This window comes from Trichechus manatus, unplaced genomic scaffold, assembly GCF_000243295.1.
Source record: "Trichechus manatus latirostris isolate Lorelei unplaced genomic scaffold, TriManLat1.0 scaffold00001, whole genome shotgun sequence".
Classification (NCBI taxonomy): domain Eukaryota; kingdom Metazoa; phylum Chordata; class Mammalia; order Sirenia; family Trichechidae; genus Trichechus; species Trichechus manatus.
In genome coordinates this window covers 16,620,513-16,632,966 of record NW_004443937.1, presented here as the reverse complement: position 1 = coordinate 16,632,966, position 12,454 = coordinate 16,620,513, and positions in this window count along the sequence as shown.

The window sequence follows — 12,454 nt, the reverse complement described above, 5'->3', positions numbered from 1 at the left end:
GATGAAAAAAGAATGAGCTCAAGGCTTCAGCTCAAAGCACCACATACAAGACCTGAAAGTTGCCATTTCTGCTTTAAAGAAAGCCTTATTTCTTGTAGTAACAGAGCCGATATTGCCAAAAACCAAACCCAGAGTTTATCGTAAAAGTGGCTGAATTACAATGTCAGTTGATTCCCAACCTAGAATGGTGTCTGAAGTTAAAGCGAGGGCATTGACTGGAAAGAAATGGAATCTTAAAATTTGGGATGAGGACATTTGGGCAGATAATAAGGAAGCTGGGGACACTGACCCCTAAATTCTGTAAAATCACTCCTGCCAACAGAACCAGCCCTCTTACTCCCATCTGAAGTGATTACTCCATCTTCGTCTGCTAAGCCACCCTCCTCAGTAAAACCATTATCCCTTCCACTCTCATCTCATGAGATTAACCCAGCTGTACCTGAAGCGTTTTTATCTGAGATATTACCTGGGGAAGTAACTGATTGCCTGGGGCATCGCCTGAGGCAGATGCCTTACAATACATTGCTGAAGGTCCCCAGGATCCACCCCCATCACTTATTTTTGTTTCTAGACCTATAACTAGGCTTATGTCTCAGTGCATTCCAAGAAGTGAAGAACAAAGTGTGTCCCACTCCAAAAGAACTGTTTGGTTTTTCTAATACATACAAAAAGAAACCTGGAGAATATGTGTGGGAATGGCAATTAAGGGTGTGGGATAATAGTGCAAGGAACATAAAGTTGGATAAGCAAGAGTTTATTGATATGGGCCCACTAAGCACAGATTCTTCCTTCAACGTTTCAGATTGAGAGGTTAGAAATGGATCTAATAATTTATTTGGTTGTTCACTGAAGAATAGTTTAAGTGGTGTCCTGCACTAAATCAGGTTGAAATGCCAGACTTACCCGTATACTGTAGAAGAAGGTATCAAAATGCTTAGTGAAACTGGCATGTTAGAGTGGATTTATCAGGTTAGACCAACAGACCCACCCATGGAGTGCCCAGAGGACATACTTTTCACCACAAAAGTGAGGAACAAATTTGTGAAGGGAGTCCCAGCATCCTTGAAGACTGCTGTGATTACTATTTTATGTAAGTCAGATTTGACATGGGAACTGCCCTAACTTAATTAAGACACCTAACTTCTATGGGATGGTTGGACCCCGTGGTGGTAGGGGCCAAGTGGCAGCACTCAGTTGACAAAGTGGGCATAGTTACCATAATGGGCAGCAGAGTCAAAGGAGAAATCAGAATAGTCTGACTCATATCAACTTATGGCATTGGCTACTTAGTCATGGTGTCCCTAGGAGTGAAATAGATGAGAAATTTACTAAATATTTACTTGATCTGTACAAAGGGAAGAATTCTAGGTCAAGTGAACAGCAGCCTAACTTAAACCACCAGAATAGAGAGTCACAGCCTCTCAGTCAATTTCCAGACTTGAGCCAGTTTACAGACCCACAACCCCCTGAATGAAGGGGAGGCTGGGTCACCTTGAGGAAGGACCCCACTACATTGCTAAAAATTTATGGTATTAATCTTCAAACTCAGTTAAATTTCTAGGGGTCTAGTAGTGTGGGACATGTCGAGATATTCCTTCTAAAGTGAAGGATAGTTTTTACATCTGGCCCCTCTTACAATGAAAAAGGAGGCACAATGCCTGGTGGGCCTCTCTGAATTTTGGAGGCAACATATCCCTCATTGCGTGTGCTACTTCAGCCTATTTATCAAGAGACTCAAAAAGCTGCTAGTTTTGAGTGAGGCCAAGAACAAGAGAAGTCTCTGCAACAGGTTTAGTCTGCCGTACAAGCCACTCTGCCACTTGGACCATATGATCCAGCTGATCAAATGGTTCTTGACATGTCAGTGACAGATAGACATGTAGTTTGGAGTCTTTGGCAGGCCCCTATTGGTGAATCCCAGCACAGACCCTTAGGATTCTAAAGCAAAGCTCTGCCATCCTCTGCAAATAACTACTCTCTTTTCGAGAAACAGCTTTTGGCTTGTTACCAGGACTTAGTAGAGACTGAATGCTTAACCACGGGCTACTAAGTCACCATGTGGCCTGAGATGCCCATCATGAATTGACTGTTGTCTCACCCACAGAGTCATAAAGTCGGATGTGCACAGCAACACTCCATCATTAAATGGAAGTGGTATATACGAGATTGGGCTCAAGCAGGACCTGAAGGCACAAGTAAGTTACATGACGAAGTTGTCCAAATGCCCATGGTCCCTACTCCTGTCACATTACCTTCCTTCTCCCAGTCTGCACCTATGGCCTCATAGGGAGTTCCTTATGATCAGTTGACTGAAGAAGAGAAAACTCATGCCTGGTTTAGAGATGGTTCTATGCAATATGCAGGCACCACTCAAAAGTGGACAGCAGCAGCACTGCAGCCCTCTTCTGGGACCTCCCTGAAGGACAGTGGTGAAGGGAAATCCTCTCAGTGGACAGAAATTTGAGCAGTGCACCTAGTTGTTCATTTGCTTGAAAGGAGAGATGGCCAGATGTGCAACTGTATACTAAATCATGGGTTGTGGCCAATGGTTTGTCCAGATGGTCAGGGACTTGGAAAGAACATGACTGGAAAATTGATGACAAGGCAGTATGGGTATGAGGCATGTGGATAGAGCTCTCTAAATGGCCAAAAAAGTGAAGATGTTTGTGTCTAATGTGAATGTTCACCAAAGGGTGACCTCAGCAGAGAAGGATTTTAAGAATCAAGTGGACAGAATGACACGTTCGATAGATATCAGTCAGCCTCTTTCCCCAGCCACTCTTGTCATTGCCCAATGGGCTCATGAACAAAGTGACCATCGTGGCAGGGATGAACATTATACTTGGGCTCAGCAACATGGACTTCCACACACTACTGCCAATTTGGCTACAGCCTCTGCTGAGTGCCCAATTTGCCATCAGCAGAGACCAACACTGAGTCTTCCATATGGCACCATTGCTAGGGGCCATCAGCCAGCAACCTAGTGGCAGGTTGATTACATTGGACCACTTCCATCATAGAAAGCACAGCACTTTGTTCTTACTGGGATAGACACTTACTCTGGATACACATATGCCTTCCCTGCATGCAATGCTTCTGCCAAAACTACTATCTATGGACTCACAGAATGCCTTATTCACCATCATGGTATCTTGCCTTCGGTCAAGGAACCCACTTCACAGCAAATGAAATGTGACAATGGGCCCATGCTCATGGAATTCACTGGTCTTACCTTGTTCCCCATCATCCTGAAGCAGCTGGCTTGATATAACAATGGAATAACCTTCTAAAGACACAATTACAGTGCCAGCTAGGTTCAATACCTTGCAGGGTTGGGGCAGTGTTCTCCAGGAGGCTGTATATGCTCTAAACCAGCATCCAATATGTGGTGTTGTTTCTTCCATAGCCAGGATTCATGGGTCCAGGAATCAAGAGGTAGAAACGGGAGTGGTACCACTCACTATTACCCCTTGTGACCCACTCACAGAATGTTTCCTTCCTGTCCCCATGACCCTATGCTCTCTGGGTCTAGAGGTCTTAGTTCCAAAGGGAGGAATGGTCCCACCAGGAGACACAACACTGATTCCGTTGAACTGAAAGTTAAGAATGCTACCTGGTCTCTTTGGGCTCTTCATGCCTCTGGATCAACAGACAAAGAAGGGAGTTACCATGTTGGCTGGTGTGATTGATCCTGATTACCAAGGGGAAATCAGATTGATATTACATAATGAAGGTAAAGAAGAGTATTCGGGAATACAGGAGATCCCTTAGTACATCTCTTGCACTACCATGCCCTGTGATTAAAGTCAATGGAAAACTACAGCAACCCAATTCTGACATGACTACTAATGGTCCAGATTCTTCAGGAATGAAGGTTTGGGTCACACCACCAGGCAAAGAATCACAACCAGCTGAGGTGCTTGCTGAGGGCAAAGGGAATTCCAAGTGGGTGGTAGAATGTAGTTCTAAATACTAGCTATGACCAAGTGACCAGTTGCAGAAATGAAGACTGTAATTGTTGAGTATTTCTTCCTTGTTTTGTTATACGTGTATGTATATCTTTGTTTTCTTCTCTCCTTTATTCCATTACTTGTTATGACTTTATAATTGTCTTTATTTAGAGATTATGTATGGTTTAAGGGCCTAAACCATACATGTATGGTGTAGTGGCTAAGATCTCAGGCTGCTAACCAATATGTCCGCAGCAAGAATCCACCAGCCACTCCTTGGAAACCCTATGGGGCAGTTCTACTCTGTCCTATAGGGTCACTATGAGTCGGAATAGACTCAACAGCAACGAGCTTTTTTTTTTATCTGGTATGGTTTAGGGAGATACATACAGGTGCCAAATTGACAAGGAGTGGACTGTGATGGTTAAGGTTATGTGTCAACTTGGCCAGGCCATGATTCTCAGTGGTTTGGCAGATATTATGTAATCATCCTACATTTTGTGATCTGATATGATCATCCAATCGGTTGAAAGGGTAGTTTCCTTGAGGATGTGGCCTGCATCCATTATATATATATGTTCTGGCAAAGCTCGCTGTCTCTTGATCCTACATCTGACTCGTCATCCTCTCACCTCCAGTTCTTGGGACATGAGCCAGCAGCCTGCCATCTGACCTGCTGATTTGGGATTTGTTAGCCCCTGCAACCATGTGAGTCAGGAGAAGCCTCCAGCCTGACGCCTGACTTATGGACATGGGACTTGCCAGCCTTCACAACTTTGTGGTCATTTCCCCTGAAATAAATCTCTCTATATACATATATATGGGGAGCCCTGGTGGCGCAGTGGTTAAGAGCTATGGCTGCTAACCAAAAGATCGGCAATTCAAATCCACCAGCCATTCCTTGGAAACCCTATGGCGCAGTTCTACTCTATCCTATAGGGTCGCTATGAGTTGGAATTGACTCAGTGGCAATGGGTTTGGTTTTTTTTTTTTCAATGTATGTATATAAATATGCTTCACTGGTTTTGCTCCTCTAGAAAACCCAGCCTAAGACAAATAGTAAACCAGTTGGCATGAGGTCAATTCCAACTCATTAAGCCAATTCTGACTCCATGTGTGTCAGAATAAAACAGTGCTCCATAGAGTTTTCAGTGGCTGATTTTTTGGAAGCAGGTTGCCAGGCCTTTCTTCTGAGGCACCTCTGGGTGGACTCAAACCTCCAGCCTTTCAAGCAGCAGCTAAGCTCATTAACCATTTGCACCACCCAGTGATTCCAATCAGATAGTAACACTCTGTCAATAAGAGTAATTAAGAGTCCAGAGATAACCCATCACCAAGAATTTCTTGTTGGCTCCCTTTTTTACGGGCCTCAACCCTTTGCCATGTTATCTGGCCCTAGCCCCGCTCTTTCTTCTCATTCTCTCTCCTCTCTTCATAGTTCTCTGTGCTCCCAAATTACTGCTTATTTTTTATCACAACAGTTTGGCTCTCTGCTTATTTTCTCATCCACTCCCAGTGCTCTTCAGCAAGGTATTTCCCTAAACAAAGAGGGTCCCCTCCCTAAGAAGAACCCTAGCACTGGCTGTCTACATTAATATCTATCTCCCAGCACTTGTGTTTCTCTCTTAAGCACCCAGAGTGCACTAGATGTTTGGGGATTCAGCATAAAGAGCATGGTTTCTGAAACAGGAAATCAAACCTATTTGATTTTGTAGGAGAAATAAAAGCCAATAGATGTCCAATCTGAAAGAACAGATATGTTCACATACTATAGCAGATCTTTGGGCAAAGTGTCATAAATTTTTGTTGATTGGATCTTGAGAATTTTCTGGTGGGAACAAAAAGGCATTCTCATTGGCATTCTCCCACAGTGCCAGCCCAGCAGCACATAAGTGATGGTGGCATAGTTCACATGCGGGAAGCTTGTTGATCTGTCCATGGTAAGATAGTTAAGGCACTCAAAGCAACTTACAAATATCATCCTTCCAGTGATGATGTTGTGAATGATGGTGAAGAGAATTAAGGCTCCAAAGCTTGAAGCAATAAGATCGGGCGTCAACTCATTTTAATGAAAGGCAGCTGACCTTCCCTCCTCGCCAGCCTGCCTGCCACACTGATGTATGAATTATGGTCAGGGGCAAGCAGCAGGTCTGAGGCTAGGCATGTGGCCTCCTGAGCTTCAGGGGGTGCTGGGTAACCCAGACACTTTCTCCAGTTCTTTCTGTCCTCCACATCCAACCACCGTAGTTCAGACATAGCAACAAAATTCTGAGGACTTTCTGCTCCCCTCCTGCTGACTTTCCTAGCCTCTTCTGTCTCCAAAATGCAGGTTGCAGAGGCCCCTACACAGCTTCAGTTTCTTTTACCTGGGCACCTGGTCTGCCAGCTGATATGCTGGCACCAAAGTCACTCCTAAGACAAAATATCCTTCCAAAGGCTCCTGGATGGGGGGATTTTTTTTTGGAATAACATTATTCAACTTCTCCACTATTATGGATTGAATTGTGTTCCCCCAAAATGGGTATCAGTTCAGCTAGGACATGATTTCCAGTATTGTGTGGTTGTCCACCATTTTGTGATCCGATGTGATTATCCTATGTGTTGCAAATCCTAACCTCTATGATGTTAATGAGGCAGAATTAGAGGCAGTTATGTTAATGAGGTAGGACTCAATCTATAGGATTAGGCTGTATCTTGAGTCAATCACTTTTGAGATATAAAAGAGAGAATCAAGCAGAAAGGAAGAAGGACCTCCTACAACCAACACATAAGCAATGAGAGTGGAGCATGTCCTTTGGACCCAGGTCCCTGCACTGAGAAGCTCCTAGACTAGGGGAAGATTGATGACCAAGACCTTCCCCCAGAGCCGACAAAGAAAGAAAGCCTCCTCTTGGAGTTGATGCTCTAAATTCAGACTTCTAGCCTCCTAAACTGTGAGAGAATAAATTTCTGTTTGTTAAAGCCATCCACTCGTGATACTTCTGTTATAGCAACACTAGAAAACTAAGACACCCACCATCGTTCATCCTCCCCTGGTCTTGGAGCACTTTTTCCAGCAATAGCCCTATCACTTTATTATTAGTCAGAGACCACGGGAAACACGCCTTGTCTAATGCATTGCAGGGACCTTCCTGAGTGCTGCGAGGAGCAGTCACCAGGGAGCGTTTGAAGTGATTCTGATTTAATTTGTCTAGGGTGGGGTATTTTTTGGAAACTCTCCTGATATGCAGGCAGAGTGGAAAACCCCAATGGAAAACGCAGGGTGTGATTAGGACATCATTTGCTGGTGTAGTTCCTTTGGTTTTCTAAATATAGTGAGCAGTTGTTGTCAGCTGCTGTTGAGTTGGCCCCCAACTCATGGTGACCCCATGTACAACAGAAAGAAACACTGCCTGGTCCTGCGCCATTCCCATGATCAGTTGTAGACTGAACCGTTGTGATCCATAGGATTTTCATTGGTGATTTTCAGAAGTAGATTGCTAGGCTTTTTCCTAGTCTGTCTTAGTCTGGAAGTTCCTCTGAAACCTGTTCAGCATCACAGCAACACACAAGCCTCCACTGACAGATCGGTGGTGGCTGCACATGAGGTGTATCAGCCTTGAACTGAGTCTCCCACATGGTGAAAACTCTACCACTGAACTACCAATGCCTCATGTAGTGAACAGTAAACACTCGCAACGAAGACTCCCTGGACTATTCTGTACTTCATAGAAGACAGAAAGGTTTCCCATTGGTCCTAAGTAAATATCCATGGAGGTGTTCAAATCGATAGATTGGGTCAATGAGACCCTTGCTAGTCAAACTGTGGTCCCTGGACAGGCAGCATTAGGAACAGAAGGAGCTAGTTAGGAAGGCACAGCCTCAGGCCGCTACTGAATCAGAATCTACATCTAACAAGATCCTAGGTAATTCAGACACATTGAATCTGTGAAGTTCCACCTTGAACTTGAAAAAACTGAAAGCACGAACACCTTATATTCCATAGTCCACAGCATCAAACGCCCAGAGAACCAGGCAGGAAATATAAAGGAGGAGGGGTGCAGTGTATGGCAGGAGCATGGGGGGCGGTGTCAGGTGGAGGGGTACCTGCTATTCTTGCCAGGCAGGGGCAAAGTCCACATGCTGCCAGATAGCCTGGTTTTTCAAGAGAGTTCGAATTTGGATTTTCTTTCAGTGAAATTGCCTGAGTGGCCACATCTATCCCCCATTCTGCCCTCCTTGTCAATGTTTCATAGCACATATCTCCAACATATTAAACAATTTACCTATGTGCTGCATTTATTGTTTACTATCTGCTCCCCTTCTAGAAGGTAGGGGTCGTGGTTGCTTTGGTTCACTGTGGTATCCCAAGCACTTGGAAACCTCTCTGTCACATAGCAGATGCTCAATAAATTGGTGTAGAAATTATTAACTATGTGGTCAGAGGAGCACACTTGGGCCAAGGGAGTAACCAGCCCCCCTCACCGTGTGGTGTGAAGGAAGCTGGGGGGACACATTCAAGTGTAGCAAGTAAGCCCTGGGCTGGGAGGGTGTGAAATCAAGATTCTTCTCATAGGAGGCCCTACGAAGCCATCCTTCCTCCTCAGCACCATCCCCTCCTCCTGGAAGCCCTCTCTGTCCTCCACCCTACCGCAAGGCTCCAGCCCCAGAGACAGCCCCATGAAGGGGTCTGAGGGCAGGTGCTAGATGAGCCCCTCTAGGAGTGCTCTTGCGGGGAGCCTGTGGGACCAGGCCTGTGAGATGATCAGTGGCTTCACTAGGGGTGATGTCACCCAGTGCAGTAACTCATGGTGTCATCCCCCCATGATAATTGACCACAATATTGTAGCTAAAACACCAGAAAATTTGACAAAAATCAACGACTATAAAAAACACTGTCAGCAGCGAAAACAACAGCACGTGCTTATAATGTGGTGCAGGTGAAACCACATGATTCAAAGCATCATTGTAATTGGGTAATAATGACAGCTCTAACCAGACAGCAATAGAAGGTTCAAAAACTACATTAGTGTAGACTTTTAGCCTTAAAGGTATATTCATGTGAGTAAGCTGGGCTTACAAAAATGTTTTTGTTGTTATAACTAACTACAGGGATATTTTTATAAAAAGCAATAAATTTCTGCTGAAACACTGCATGAAAATTTTATAGACAGTCATTTGGGTGTCACCCCATCTGACAGTGTCACCTAGTGTGGTCCGCACCCCTCCCCCACCCCGTGCCGCTCTAGTGACTCCACTAAAGATGACTCGGAAGAGGTCAGGAGGCTGTTTTACCTGAGCCTTGCTTTCACAAAGCACCTTGAGTTTAGACTTTTTTATATTATCTTTAAATGAGATCATGTAAATACTTGAAATATTCCACAATTTGTCCTAATGCTGCTTATCTTGATTGTTAATATTCTAGAAGGCTCTCTCACTCCTGGAGGGAGGGGTTTGGGGACAAAGACCAGGGTGTGAGGACCTTAAAGGACCCTCTCTGCTTGTGGGTCTCTTTCCCCTGCATGTGGGGGCTCCTCTGCCCCTGAGGTCATGCCCAGAGCTCCTCAGAGACTGGAATTATGCCAAATTCTCCTTTTCAGGGGAAACATGTCTCAGAGTCACTGTCCCTTCAAAGGCCAGCAGCCTGCCCTGGACACAGAACGGGCCCATGGCAGTGCCCTTGTGGGGGCCTGAGCTCTGGGCCTGTAGCTCTTCTCTGAGCTGTGGCTGCCCCCAAGAGGGCAAAGACAGAAGCCAAGCACTTCCTGTGCACGGGAAGCAGGACCGAGGGGAGGGTGCCACGCGGAGGGGAGTCCCTGCCAGCAACTGGGAGAGGAGGAAGTTTCTGGGGATAAGGAGCATCTGGGGACGTTGCATGTGGCCCACCAGGGTGTGTGGGTCATAGAGGCTTCTGGAGGAGCTTATGGGGGAAGCCAACCATGCTGCCTGTGTGAAAGGAGGCCTGTGGAGGGAGAAGACCGGCCTCTGGGGGACCCTGTAAGTGGGGCAGAGGTGGCTATGGGGGGAGAAGATGGGCCTGTGGGGGACACTGTATGTGGGGCATGGGAGGACAGGGAAGGGGCAAGTCTACTATGTGAAAGAATTTTTATTTTTGTTGTTTGTTGTTCATTATTTTTGTTTCATCAAAAACACCAAACTTTTATAAAAGTAGACAAAATAATGTAACCCACCACACAGGTTCAATAATCATCAACTCAGGGTCACACACTTACTCCCTCCCATATTATTTTGTAGCAAATCATATACATCATAGCATTTCATTTATAAATATTTCAGCATGTTTCTCTAAAAGAAAAGAGCCTTTTTTAAGCATAATCATAATATCATTATGACACCTTTAAAAATTCACTTGACTCTCTTAATGTTATCAAACATTTAGTCAGTGTTCAATTTTCCAGTTGTCTCACAAATGTCATCTTTTTTAGAGTTTGTCTGTTGAAATTAAGGCTCACACATTATGACTGGTTGATATGTCTGTTAAGATTTTTTTTAATGGCTTCTTTTTTCTTGCAGTTTATTTGTTGAAGAAAACCATGTTTTTGGTCCTGTAGCATTTCCCACAGTGTCGATTTTGCTGGCTGAGTCCCTGTGGTGTCATCTAACCCCTCAATACTCAGAGTGTGGCCCATGCCCCAGCAGCAGGGGCAGCATAAGGAAGCTCATTGGAAACACAGAAGATCTCAGGTCCTAGACCAGACCTACTGGGTCAGAACCTTCATTTTAACAAGAGCCCTGGGTGAGTACATGCACACTAAAGTTTGAGAAGCACAGGACTCCATATTCTTCTGTCCTCTGTATTTCCTAAAATTGGTAGTCGGATCTGGAGGCTTAATCTGATTCAGGTTTGATATTTTGGGCAAAAATATGTCATTGATGGTGATTGTTCTTCCATCAGAAGGCATATCAGGCCTGGTGGTCTCTCTTTTATAGTGTTAGCAGACACTGATCACCAACGCCTAAGTCCATTAGTTTGTTGTTGTTGTTGGCTGCTGTTGAGTTGGCCCTCTGCTCATAATGACCCCATGCGCAATGGAACAAAATGCTGCCCGGTCCTGCACCATCCTTACGATCAGTTGGGGATTGGACTGTTGTGATCCATAAGGTTTCCATTGGCTGGTTTTCAGAAGAAGATGGCTAGGCCTTTCTTCCTAGTCTGTCTTATTCTGGAAGCTCCACTGAAACCTGTTCAACATCACAGCAACACACATGAGGTACATTGGCCAGGAATTGAACCCAGTATCCTGCATGGAAGGTGAGAATTCTACCACTGATCACCAATGCCCCCCGTATTACTTCATTAAGGGTTGAAAAATGGTGGTATTCTATTTTCATCATTCCTCTATTTCCATTATCCCTCTTCCTCCATTAGCAGAAATATATTCATAAAGAACAATTTCTTCTCTTCCACTATTTGATTACCCAGTAATAGTTCATATAGGAAAGGAAGGATAAATGCTTGATTCTTTCCCTCTTATTTATCGTTTTTCAATACAACAAGTTGGTTCTCAATGGTGACAATGAGTTTGGTTATTTTGCATTTGTTTCTTTTTAGCACCATTATGAACTCATGGATTTCAACACACTTGACATGTTACAACCCGTTAGCTATTGTTCTTATTGGTGTTAATATTGTTCCATCTTTGGCCAGTGGGAATCATTCATATTGGCTCCCGAGTCCTTCTGACTTGACCCCAGTTGTCTTGGCTAGCTTCCTTGCTATCTAATTTGACTAGATGTTCCAAACTCATCTTGTACATTCCCTGCCCCAGACCTGGAATCAGCTGTTTCTCTCAGACCCCTGGTGGCTGGTGTTTAGAGACCACAATGTGAGTGTAATGGTGCTCATTGCTACTGGGTTGGCCTTATATTTAGGCCTTTCATTGGACAGCCAGGATAAATACACTTAAAATTTGAACATGAAATACATGAGTTCCAGTAAAATTCAATCCCATGGGGTTTTTAACTTAACCTTTTCAGTTTCACATCTGTATTTCCTGTCTCCAGTGCTAACAATCGGTTCAGAGTGACATCGAGAATGACTGAGTTAGAATGTCTCATAGTTACTCATTTGCTTTATCCCTCATAGTGTGGTCAGGCTTATGTCTTAGAGGGTTTGTACAGAAATATTGTAAAAGCAGTGCCAGCCAGGGGGAGCCTCATGTGAGGAGGAAATTCTGGCAGACTAGCTGGAGGCTCTATGAGAAGGGGAGATTCCTAGGTGAGAGAGCCTGTTGAGTTGAGGTAGTGTAAGGCCTCAAAGTTCTCATGCAGGGGAATGATAGGAAGGGACGTCCCACCTTAGCATTTCTCACAGAACAGGAAGCTGTGTAGGAGACTATGTAGGGGTGAAAACCTCTGGCCTGAAGGGGACTGAGGGTGGAGTCCTTCAACTCAAGAGAGGCCCTAACTACTTCAATTTGTGGGGGCCACAAATACATAAAAAAATTAAAGAAATGCCAAAGCATGGCTACACAAACCGTAGTATATTTTAAACATTTCTATTC